The sequence below is a fragment of the Natator depressus genome, chromosome 27, assembly GCF_965152275.1.
Source record: "Natator depressus isolate rNatDep1 chromosome 27, rNatDep2.hap1, whole genome shotgun sequence".
In the NCBI taxonomy this organism is placed as follows: domain Eukaryota; kingdom Metazoa; phylum Chordata; order Testudines; family Cheloniidae; genus Natator; species Natator depressus.
The window spans coordinates 1797243-1805948 of record NC_134260.1 but is presented as its reverse complement, the minus strand read 5'-3'; positions in this window follow the sequence as shown (position 1 = coordinate 1805948).

Sequence of the window (8706 nt, the reverse complement as noted above, 5' to 3'; positions counted from 1 at the left end):
AACTCAAGGAGTAAGCTAAATTTAAACACTTCCAGATTTCTTCCCTGCCTGACCACGAAGACTTGCTCTGAAAAAACAGGCCCATGAAAATGAAGAAATCACAGGGGGGCAGCCACGTAGAAACAGAGCTAGGAGATGCGAACACTATACCACCTACCTGCAGTTGACCTCACTTAACTCCATCATAGTTAAAAACTAATTGCACCTTGTCTCCACTAAGATTTTACAGCAAGATAACTGATGCATGTTAGCTATCTCACTGTAAAAAACCACACCTTTTTTGGCAGCAAAGACTTAGCCATAGTCTACCTTCCCTCATATGAACAGCAAATTGAAAGTTATCGTACAGCACTACTGAAGATGTACAGCCATTGGTCTGATGGCTTCAGAGACTCTTTCCCCAAATAACCTCAGACACAGAAACAGTTGCCATACTGGACCAGGACACCTGCCATACAAACTCACAGGGTGGAATTTTTCAGAGGAGCCTAAAGGAATTAGGCACCCAAATGCCACTGAAGTGCAAAAGGGAACAGAGTGCTCAAATCCCTTCAGCTCTGTTAAAACCCCAGCTTTGATCACTTTGCTTTTTTGATGCACCACTCATCCACTCCAGTTCTTCATCTGAACATTGTCTACTTAGACTGGAAGCTCTTTGGGGCAGGGACTTTGTCACTTCAGACAAACACACTTATTGTGATTTTAAATTTAAAAAACTTAATGTAAGAGCTAGATTTATAGCTGGGCAAGGGAGAACCAGATCAAAGCATTTCAAAGTCTGAAAGGTCTATAGCACATTAAACCTGCTCTTAATCAGTTGCTGTGAAGGCCAAATCTCCCCTGCCAATTGCTATTTTGGAAGGGTTCTAGTCAGCACTTTGTCAGGGCAGTCAGGCAACCTATATTTTGCCATTTGGGAGTTCTGGCCTAAGTCAATTTATACATTTAAGAGGACTACTTTAAAAAAAAAAAATCTAAGGCTATTAGAAGAAATGTATAGCTATAATGTTCAACAACTGTTTCAGACTGACATTGTTTTAAATAAATAACTGCCTCTGGGAGATGAGTTTTATGAGCAATGCGTTCAACTCAGGTCACCCAAAAGCTGCTTTTGGTTTATTAGAACATGCAATTAAAAAGTCTTAGCAATATTACTTTGCTGACCTATACCTGGCCACCAAAAATGAAGCTTCACAACTGCAGGATGGAGCCAGGAATTTACACATCACACCAACAGGGAACGCTACATTCCCATCCCCTAGACTTTGCCTATGCTGAGGTTGTTTTGGGACCTGTAATTCCCAACAAGTGCACGCCCACCACAGACAGCAACTGAGGAAGCAAAGAGTAGTCCAAAGCCCAAATGTCTGAGACGTTAGACAACAAGATGGTAAAAAATACTTGAGCCTGTATAATCCCTTACCTACATCACAGCTTCCACAAGGAGAACAGCACTTGTGGAAAGTTATAGGTCCAACAGAAAAACGTTAGAATAGAGAATGCTCTGGGGAGCTGAGAATTTCTTACAGAACTACAAGATGCCAATTCCATCATGCAAAAAGTGCATTATCAACTCTGACACAGTTCTTAAAAATGTATTATGCCTCCATTAAAGCTTATAAATGACTTTCTGCCATCTTTTCCTTCCTTCGTTTGGTTGGTATACATAGACTTCCTTCACTGCCCACGTTTCAATGGAATTGAAATTAAGATAGTTCTGTTTATTTCCTTGTCAGTTTGAGCCATATTATGGCAGCATAGCTCTGTGGTTGGTTCTTAACTAGCAGAGTCAGCATGGGGAAGTTTCAGTTTGTCCCAGAATGGATTAAAAAAAAATATTTAGAATACAGAGAACATTCCCCCAACAATTTACTTGCAACTTTAAGGTCAGTATCAGCAAAAAGATGATTTCTGGAAATCTTGGGTACGTGCTGGAGTTAAATGTAGGCTTTGTACAGAAACTTGCTGTTTGATGAGAGAAAGCAGCGTGAGTTAAATAACTTGTTATCCTTCTAGAGAAGGGTTCCCCCACCTCTTGCACTACACTTTTCCTTCCACAGACAAGAATATCTATACAGACTAGAGAAGGTTAATTGGTCCATAATGGATTGGCAAGTGCTCCTATGCAAAACAGTCTACTATTTTAATGAATCATTATCAAGCTAAAAAAGTCATATTAAAACAGCTTTCCTCATGTTAATATCTTCAATTAAGCCCCAAAAGTTTTCAAAAAGTATCATTTATTCTGCTTACTTTTTACACTTCAGAGTGATTAATGAACTAGAATAGTAATAGTAATTCGAAATAATAGTGTCATGCACCACTACAATGCTGCAATGTAATGCAATGCTGTGGGGAAACATTTGTTTGGATTTAAAACTTGTTTAAGCATTTTTTAAAAAATGCTTAAACATGTCTATCTTTAATTCCCCTGGCCACACACTTACCTATGTCTAGGGCCCAAACTACCTCCTAATGATGTTCTTTTCATATTACTGAAATGGGATGAGATTTGCTAAAACTATTTGCCAATATATGACATATCTTCATATTTACCCATTTCGTTCAAGTTAGCTGAGTTAATGTTTGCAAAGCATTTTGTAAATAACTCTCATAGAAGCTGCAAGTTAGTAAGCATCAATCTAGACAAGATTTTCAGTGAAGTTTAGTTGTTTGTACATCTCCATCAATGTTCATGATCCAGTAGTCCAACATCCTGACCTCATTTTTTAAAAAGCCATTTCTCAAGCAAACTTATTTGCTATTATATCCCCAACTTAAAATAAGATGGTATTTAAAAAAGAGACATTCCCATCTATGTCCTATGTTACAATAATTCAATATTTTCTGTGTAGACAGGACTAAACAGTCACCAAATATTATAAATATTGTACAATCCAATACCAGAAGACACAGTAAAATGGTTTGGTCCCATCTACACCAACCATGCTACTTCCCTCCCAGGCCCTTACATGATATATTTTGTAATATCAACAGGAAATCAGCTTTCACTTAAACGGTTTTACTAAGCTTAGTAGAGATCGAAGCATTTCCATATAAGCTTCATTTAAATATTTCCCTTTAATCTTGTGAACCCAAACAACATCGTAATGGTGAATGAGACCCAGAAAGTCAAACTGACTCATTTAGTTTCACTGTCCAATCTGAGAAAAATACTATTAGTCAAACAGTAATATTTTAAGGATGTATAGGGGAGGGATAGCTCAGTGGTTTGAGCAATGGCCTGCTAAACCCAGGGTTGTGAGTTCAATCCTTGAGGGTGCCATTTAGGGATCTGGGGCAAAAATTGGGGATTGGTCCTGCTTTGAGCAGGGGGTTGGACTAGATGACCTCCTGAGGTCCCTTCCAACCTGAGATTCTATAATCGAGAGCCATTTAGGTCTTTCTAGGGCACCCATCATCACCATGGTATCAAGATGCCAAATACAAAAATGAAGAATCCCAACAATTTTGTACAAAAAAACCTGGCCTCTCCTTCCACACAGCTGTTGCTACTAAAAGGTTAAAGTAACAGTATGCTATTCAGAGAGACTCAGCTTCTCGTGAAAGCTATCACTTAGTAGCCCAATTTTTTCAAATGAGTTGTCAGTTATGATAATTGCACAGCCATTAGATTTAAGATAGTTAAATGTTAATATAAAAATGTATAGCACTTTTGATGATCAGATTAGTTTGAAATTAGGATTTGGAGACATCCATATGCAGACTCACACTGTGCACAGACAAAAGAAATCACTTGTATGAGGGCTCGGAAATCCGGTTTAAAAAGCAATTTGCAAGTTGTTTATGGACATAAATTTCTTGCTGCCACTTTCAACTCATGCATGGTAGTGCATGTATGTTTCCAGCTTAACTGATATTAAGATGAAACAGACAGGAAGCATCTGAAATCAACCGCAGCAGTGACTTATTAATCAGCAAAGTAGTATTTTAACCTTTTGCCAAAAAAAAAAATTGTTTTAAAGAGAAGTGGTATGGTCAGATAATGAGTGGTGAGTAAACAGGCAGTTAAACTGAACTTCAGATCTTATTCATTGTATATTTTGATTGGCTGATCTCAAGGTCTCTGCCTCATTCTCTCCTCCCCATTGTAAAGGATAGCTTTTGTAGCTCTGCACCTAGCAACTCCCAATCAAAACATCAAAGTCTGCAATTTAATCTCCTAACGTATTAGGAGTGCTTCTTTGCTGTGAAAAGCAGAGCAGGCAGGAAGCAAGTTACTTCAAAAAATCAAAAGGGAAAGTCTGCTCACTAGTAGAAAAATACCATCTAAGCTTAAAATGTCTCTTTAGGCCTCCTCTGAAGCTCTCACCAGAGCACATGGAAAAGAACGAGCAGGTTCAATTGAATTCAAGACTCCTTTATTCTAGACTGAAAATGCATATTAGTCAATAATGAGATCACTTAGGAATACTATGTTTTTCAATAATGTTTCATGAAACAATTGTTAATTTGCTAAAATATTTCACATAAAGTTGACAATAGATGTGAAGATGTTTGGGTTGGACAACACACAGGTAGAATCCAGAGGAACAGAACAGAGTTCAGCGATAACAACGTTAAGTATTTACTTAAGGTATAATACATACACACAAATTTCAGAGCTATTAGAAATCTGCCACTCTTTCAACACTCCCCTGAATGAATGAAGTTGATGTTTTGCTAATACCATACGTCACGGTTACTCTCAAAACATTCTGGATATCAGATATTGCTGGCAAAGCCATTCATGTCAAACTGTAATAGACTAAAATAAGAGACAGGTTTCAGAGTAGCAGCTGTGTTAGTCTGTATCTGCAAAAAGAAAAGGAGGACTTGCGGCACCTTAGAAACTAACACATTTATTTGAGCATGAGCTTTCCTGGGCTACAGCTCACTTCATCGGCTGCATGCAGTGCAAATGGATGCATCCGATGAAGTGGGCTGTAGCCCACGAAAGCTTACGCTCAAATAACTGTGTTAGCCTTTAAGGTGCCGCAAGTCCTCCTTAAGAGAAGGGAGTTTAATTTAACAAGTTCAAACAAACACCCTTGCTGATGCAAAGGTCCAGACTGAGGAAGTCCATTTAGTACGAGAAACAGCTCGGATTTCTGGCACAGGAACTTGTCCTGACAGAGGCTCGTTGCTTTAGCAGCGGTCGGTCGGTTTAACGCGCTTACAAAACCGACCGAAGCCAGCAGCACGACGCCACAAGACCGATTTCTAACGCTGCCCGACGGGAGCCACGTTTCCGGGGCTTCGTCTCCAGCCAGGCCGCGGCTGCCCCGGCGCGGTGAAGACGCCGCTTGCCCCAGCCCCGCCGTGACCGGGCTCTGGCTGGGGGGCCTGCTCCGAGCCCCCTCGCCGCCGCCGCCCGCCCGCATGGCCCCCTCGGCGGCCCCGCAAGCCGCGTGGGGAACCAGCGCCCCCTGCAGGAGCCGGCCCGCTCCCGAGCCCGCCCGCCCGGCAGGAGCCGCTCGGGGAGCTCCGCGGCCCCTCACGTCAGCCGGGGGCGGGCGGCGACACCCGGTCCCGCTGTGGGCAGCCAGCGCGGGGCGCCCCCGAGAAGGGGCCCTGCCCGCTGCTGCCGCCAGGGCGGGGCGCGGGGCACGGCCCGAGGGCAGCGCCCCGCGCGGGGCAGGGCCGCAGGGTGCTGGGGGGGGGGAGCGGCAGGGCCCCCAGCCGGGGGAGGAACGGGGACGCGCCCCACGGCCCCGCAGCGGGGGAGGGGCCAGCAGCCGGCACGCTCCGCGCCCCCCGAGAGCGCGCTCACCTACCCGCTCCGGTCCGTACGGGGGCCTCGAACCGGGCGCGACCCCTCAGGGTCCCTCCACGGCGCCTGAGAAGTTCGGGGCTGGGGGCCGCATCTGCCACGGCACCTGCCTGGCCACGCCCCGGGGCCCGCCGCCCAATAGCCGCAGACTATAGCCCGCTGCCCACGCCCCCACGGTGCTGCGGCCCCGCCCAGCCGCCCTGCCCCGCATTCTAGGCCCGCCCCCTCCAGCCCACGAGCCAATCAGCGCGCACACTCCTTCCAGCCCCACGCCGCCGGTTCGGAAGCGATAACCGCTCCCGCCCCCTGGCGCTACGAGAGATTTACTTGGTCCGCCGCCCCAGCTCTCGGCTTTCATTGGGCGGAGGGGGCCTGTGGTTTCCCAGAAGTGGGCGGGGCTTCTTGCAAACCATTTCCCTTCCCCCTCCGGGCGCGGCACGAATCGCTCAACAGCGCCTGCGCCGCCCGCGAGAGCGTGGGAGGAGGGAAATGACTGCGTTCCGGTGCGCGGGCGCATGCGCAGGTTGAGGGCCGCCGGCTGTTTGTTTACCAGCCGCTGAACTGAGGAGGGAAGTGGAGCTGCGCGTGCGCGGGAGCGCGAGGCTGTTAAGCGGCTGGTGACGAGTGGCCGGCTCCGTCTTCCCGCCTTTGTCTCCTCAGGGGGGTCCGCAGTGTGCCGCGGCCGCCGGCGATGGCTGCTCACGGCCCCAGTCGCTCTGGCCCGGCTCAGCTGCTCGCGGGCGAGCGGCCAGGCTGGGTCGGACCCAGGGTCCCTCGAGCCTAGTCTCCGCTGCGCGAGGGGCCGGGGCCTGGCGCTTCGGAGGAGTAGCGCGGCCAGTGGCCCAGGCCCAGCCTCCGGCACTCGGGGGTTACGGGGCGCCCGGTGCACGGGCTTGCCTCCCTGCCCGCCCTGGCTAGCCGCCGCTGATGGACCTGGCCTCCGGGAACTTCGCTAACTCCGGTTTGAGCCCAGTTGTGCTTTGGCCTTCCCAGCATCCCCTGGCAGCCACCAGCCACGTGACGTTTGCTTTTCCTTCCCACGCCAGCACACTTAGTTGTACGTTTACAGGAGGGTGCCGCTATGAGCGGCGTTTCCAAAAATATTTTTTTTCACCTCAGTGAAGCACTGAAGGGACGAAAGAAATCCACAGCTAGGGAACTAAAGCGACACATCTACCAGCTCCTGCCTCCTGTGGATGCTGTTCCGGGCTTGCAAACCAGCACCACTGGTCCACATCCGTGTCCCCTTCCCCTTTTCCTTGTTTAAGAGCCACAAGCTAATCTCAGCCTTTTTCCCCACAAGGCACTTTGGAATGACAGGAACGCCACTGCTCGCCTCCCACTCTGCCGCTGACTTCCAGGGCTGTGATGCTAGATTGTTGGCTGTTTACCAAGTCCGAGGGTTTGGCAGAAGTATCTTCCTAATGCTGTGCTGCAAGTTTCTGCCTTGGAGGCCAAGCCCAGTGAAAAGGAGCATAAAAAGGGCTGTATTTAGGACAATCTTTTCTGCTCACTTTTAGGTTTCCTTAGCAAATCCTGTGAATGTTCAGTGCTAGCATTTTGTACAGAACACTTTGCGTATCGGGGAACACTAAAGCTTTGACCATTAATTGCTATGCATGCCCTAAGTATTTGGTCTGGTCTCTTTTATTTATAGCCAGTGAGCCATATCATTGTGATTCTTATGACTCCCTACAGTTCCTACCGGCTTGCTATTGTTCAATCTTGTAATTAAAATTTAAGGCATTTAAATTAAGTTTTTCTACAATGCTTAAATCACTGAAATTTGCCCGTAAGCGCAAAGGAAAAGTGGTTGTGGGAGCTGTTAAAGTTACAATGGGTACATAAACTATTATTCATCCTAAGGCTTTTTTGGATTACATATTCAACTATTCTATGGGCCAAAATGTAAGGTCCTTAGTCCTGCAAACTGTGATTGACTTTATGGGATTTCTGCTTTACGGCTTTGCCGTTCCTCCACCAGTTTTGATGTAGATGATGTCTCGTTTTAAAGATAGCAAGCTGTAGCTGCATAAGATCTTTTTGAAATTCTTTTTGAATTCGTTTCAGAATTCATTGCCAAATATACCATTGGACAACAGTATTCCCTTTTGTGTAAGGTTGTTGTGTGTGCACCACTGTCAGCTATTGGAAGTGATGCCGCACTTGTTCAAATGTGAGTGTCATAAGCCTTAATACCATTACAGATGATAAAAGGAAATTCTCCTTTAACTCAGGTGATGAGGATTTGGGGGATTGGAGCAGCAGAAACCAAGTTCTCTCCCTTCATAAATTGCAAAGTCCTTTGTGACCATTTATCTCTCACAATCCCATCACTCAACCATTGGCTGTTCATACAGCAGCAGCACGTGGACAAAACGTGAAAAAAAGATGAGAAGGGAGAGCTATGTTTAATGTAAAATATTCCGCCAACTTGTGCATTTCCTAAAGTATCAGCCAGTGTTTATCTATAATTATATAAAATAAGGCGGAAAAGGAGAGGACAAGAAGTGTAATAGCACCTAGATACTGCAGCTACGCTGGATGCTCAGTTGGATAGTCATGCACTCACCAAGAGTAGTGAGCCTCTGAGCAATATGAAATAGTAACATTTAAAAAGAAAAGGAGGACTTGTGGCACCTTAGAGACTAACCAATTTATTTGAGCATGAGCTTTCGTGAGCTACAGCTCACTTCATCGGATGCATACTGTGGAAATTGCAGAAGACATTATATACACAGACACCATGAAACAATACCTCCTCCCACCCCACTCTCCTGCTGGTGCATGTGCATGATAAGGTGGGCCATTTCCAGCACAAATCTAGGTTTTCTCAACCCCCCCCCCCCCCACAAACTCACTCTCCAGCAAGAGTGAGTTTGGGGGGGGGGGGTGAGAAAACCTAGATTTGTGCTGGAAATGGCCCACCTTGA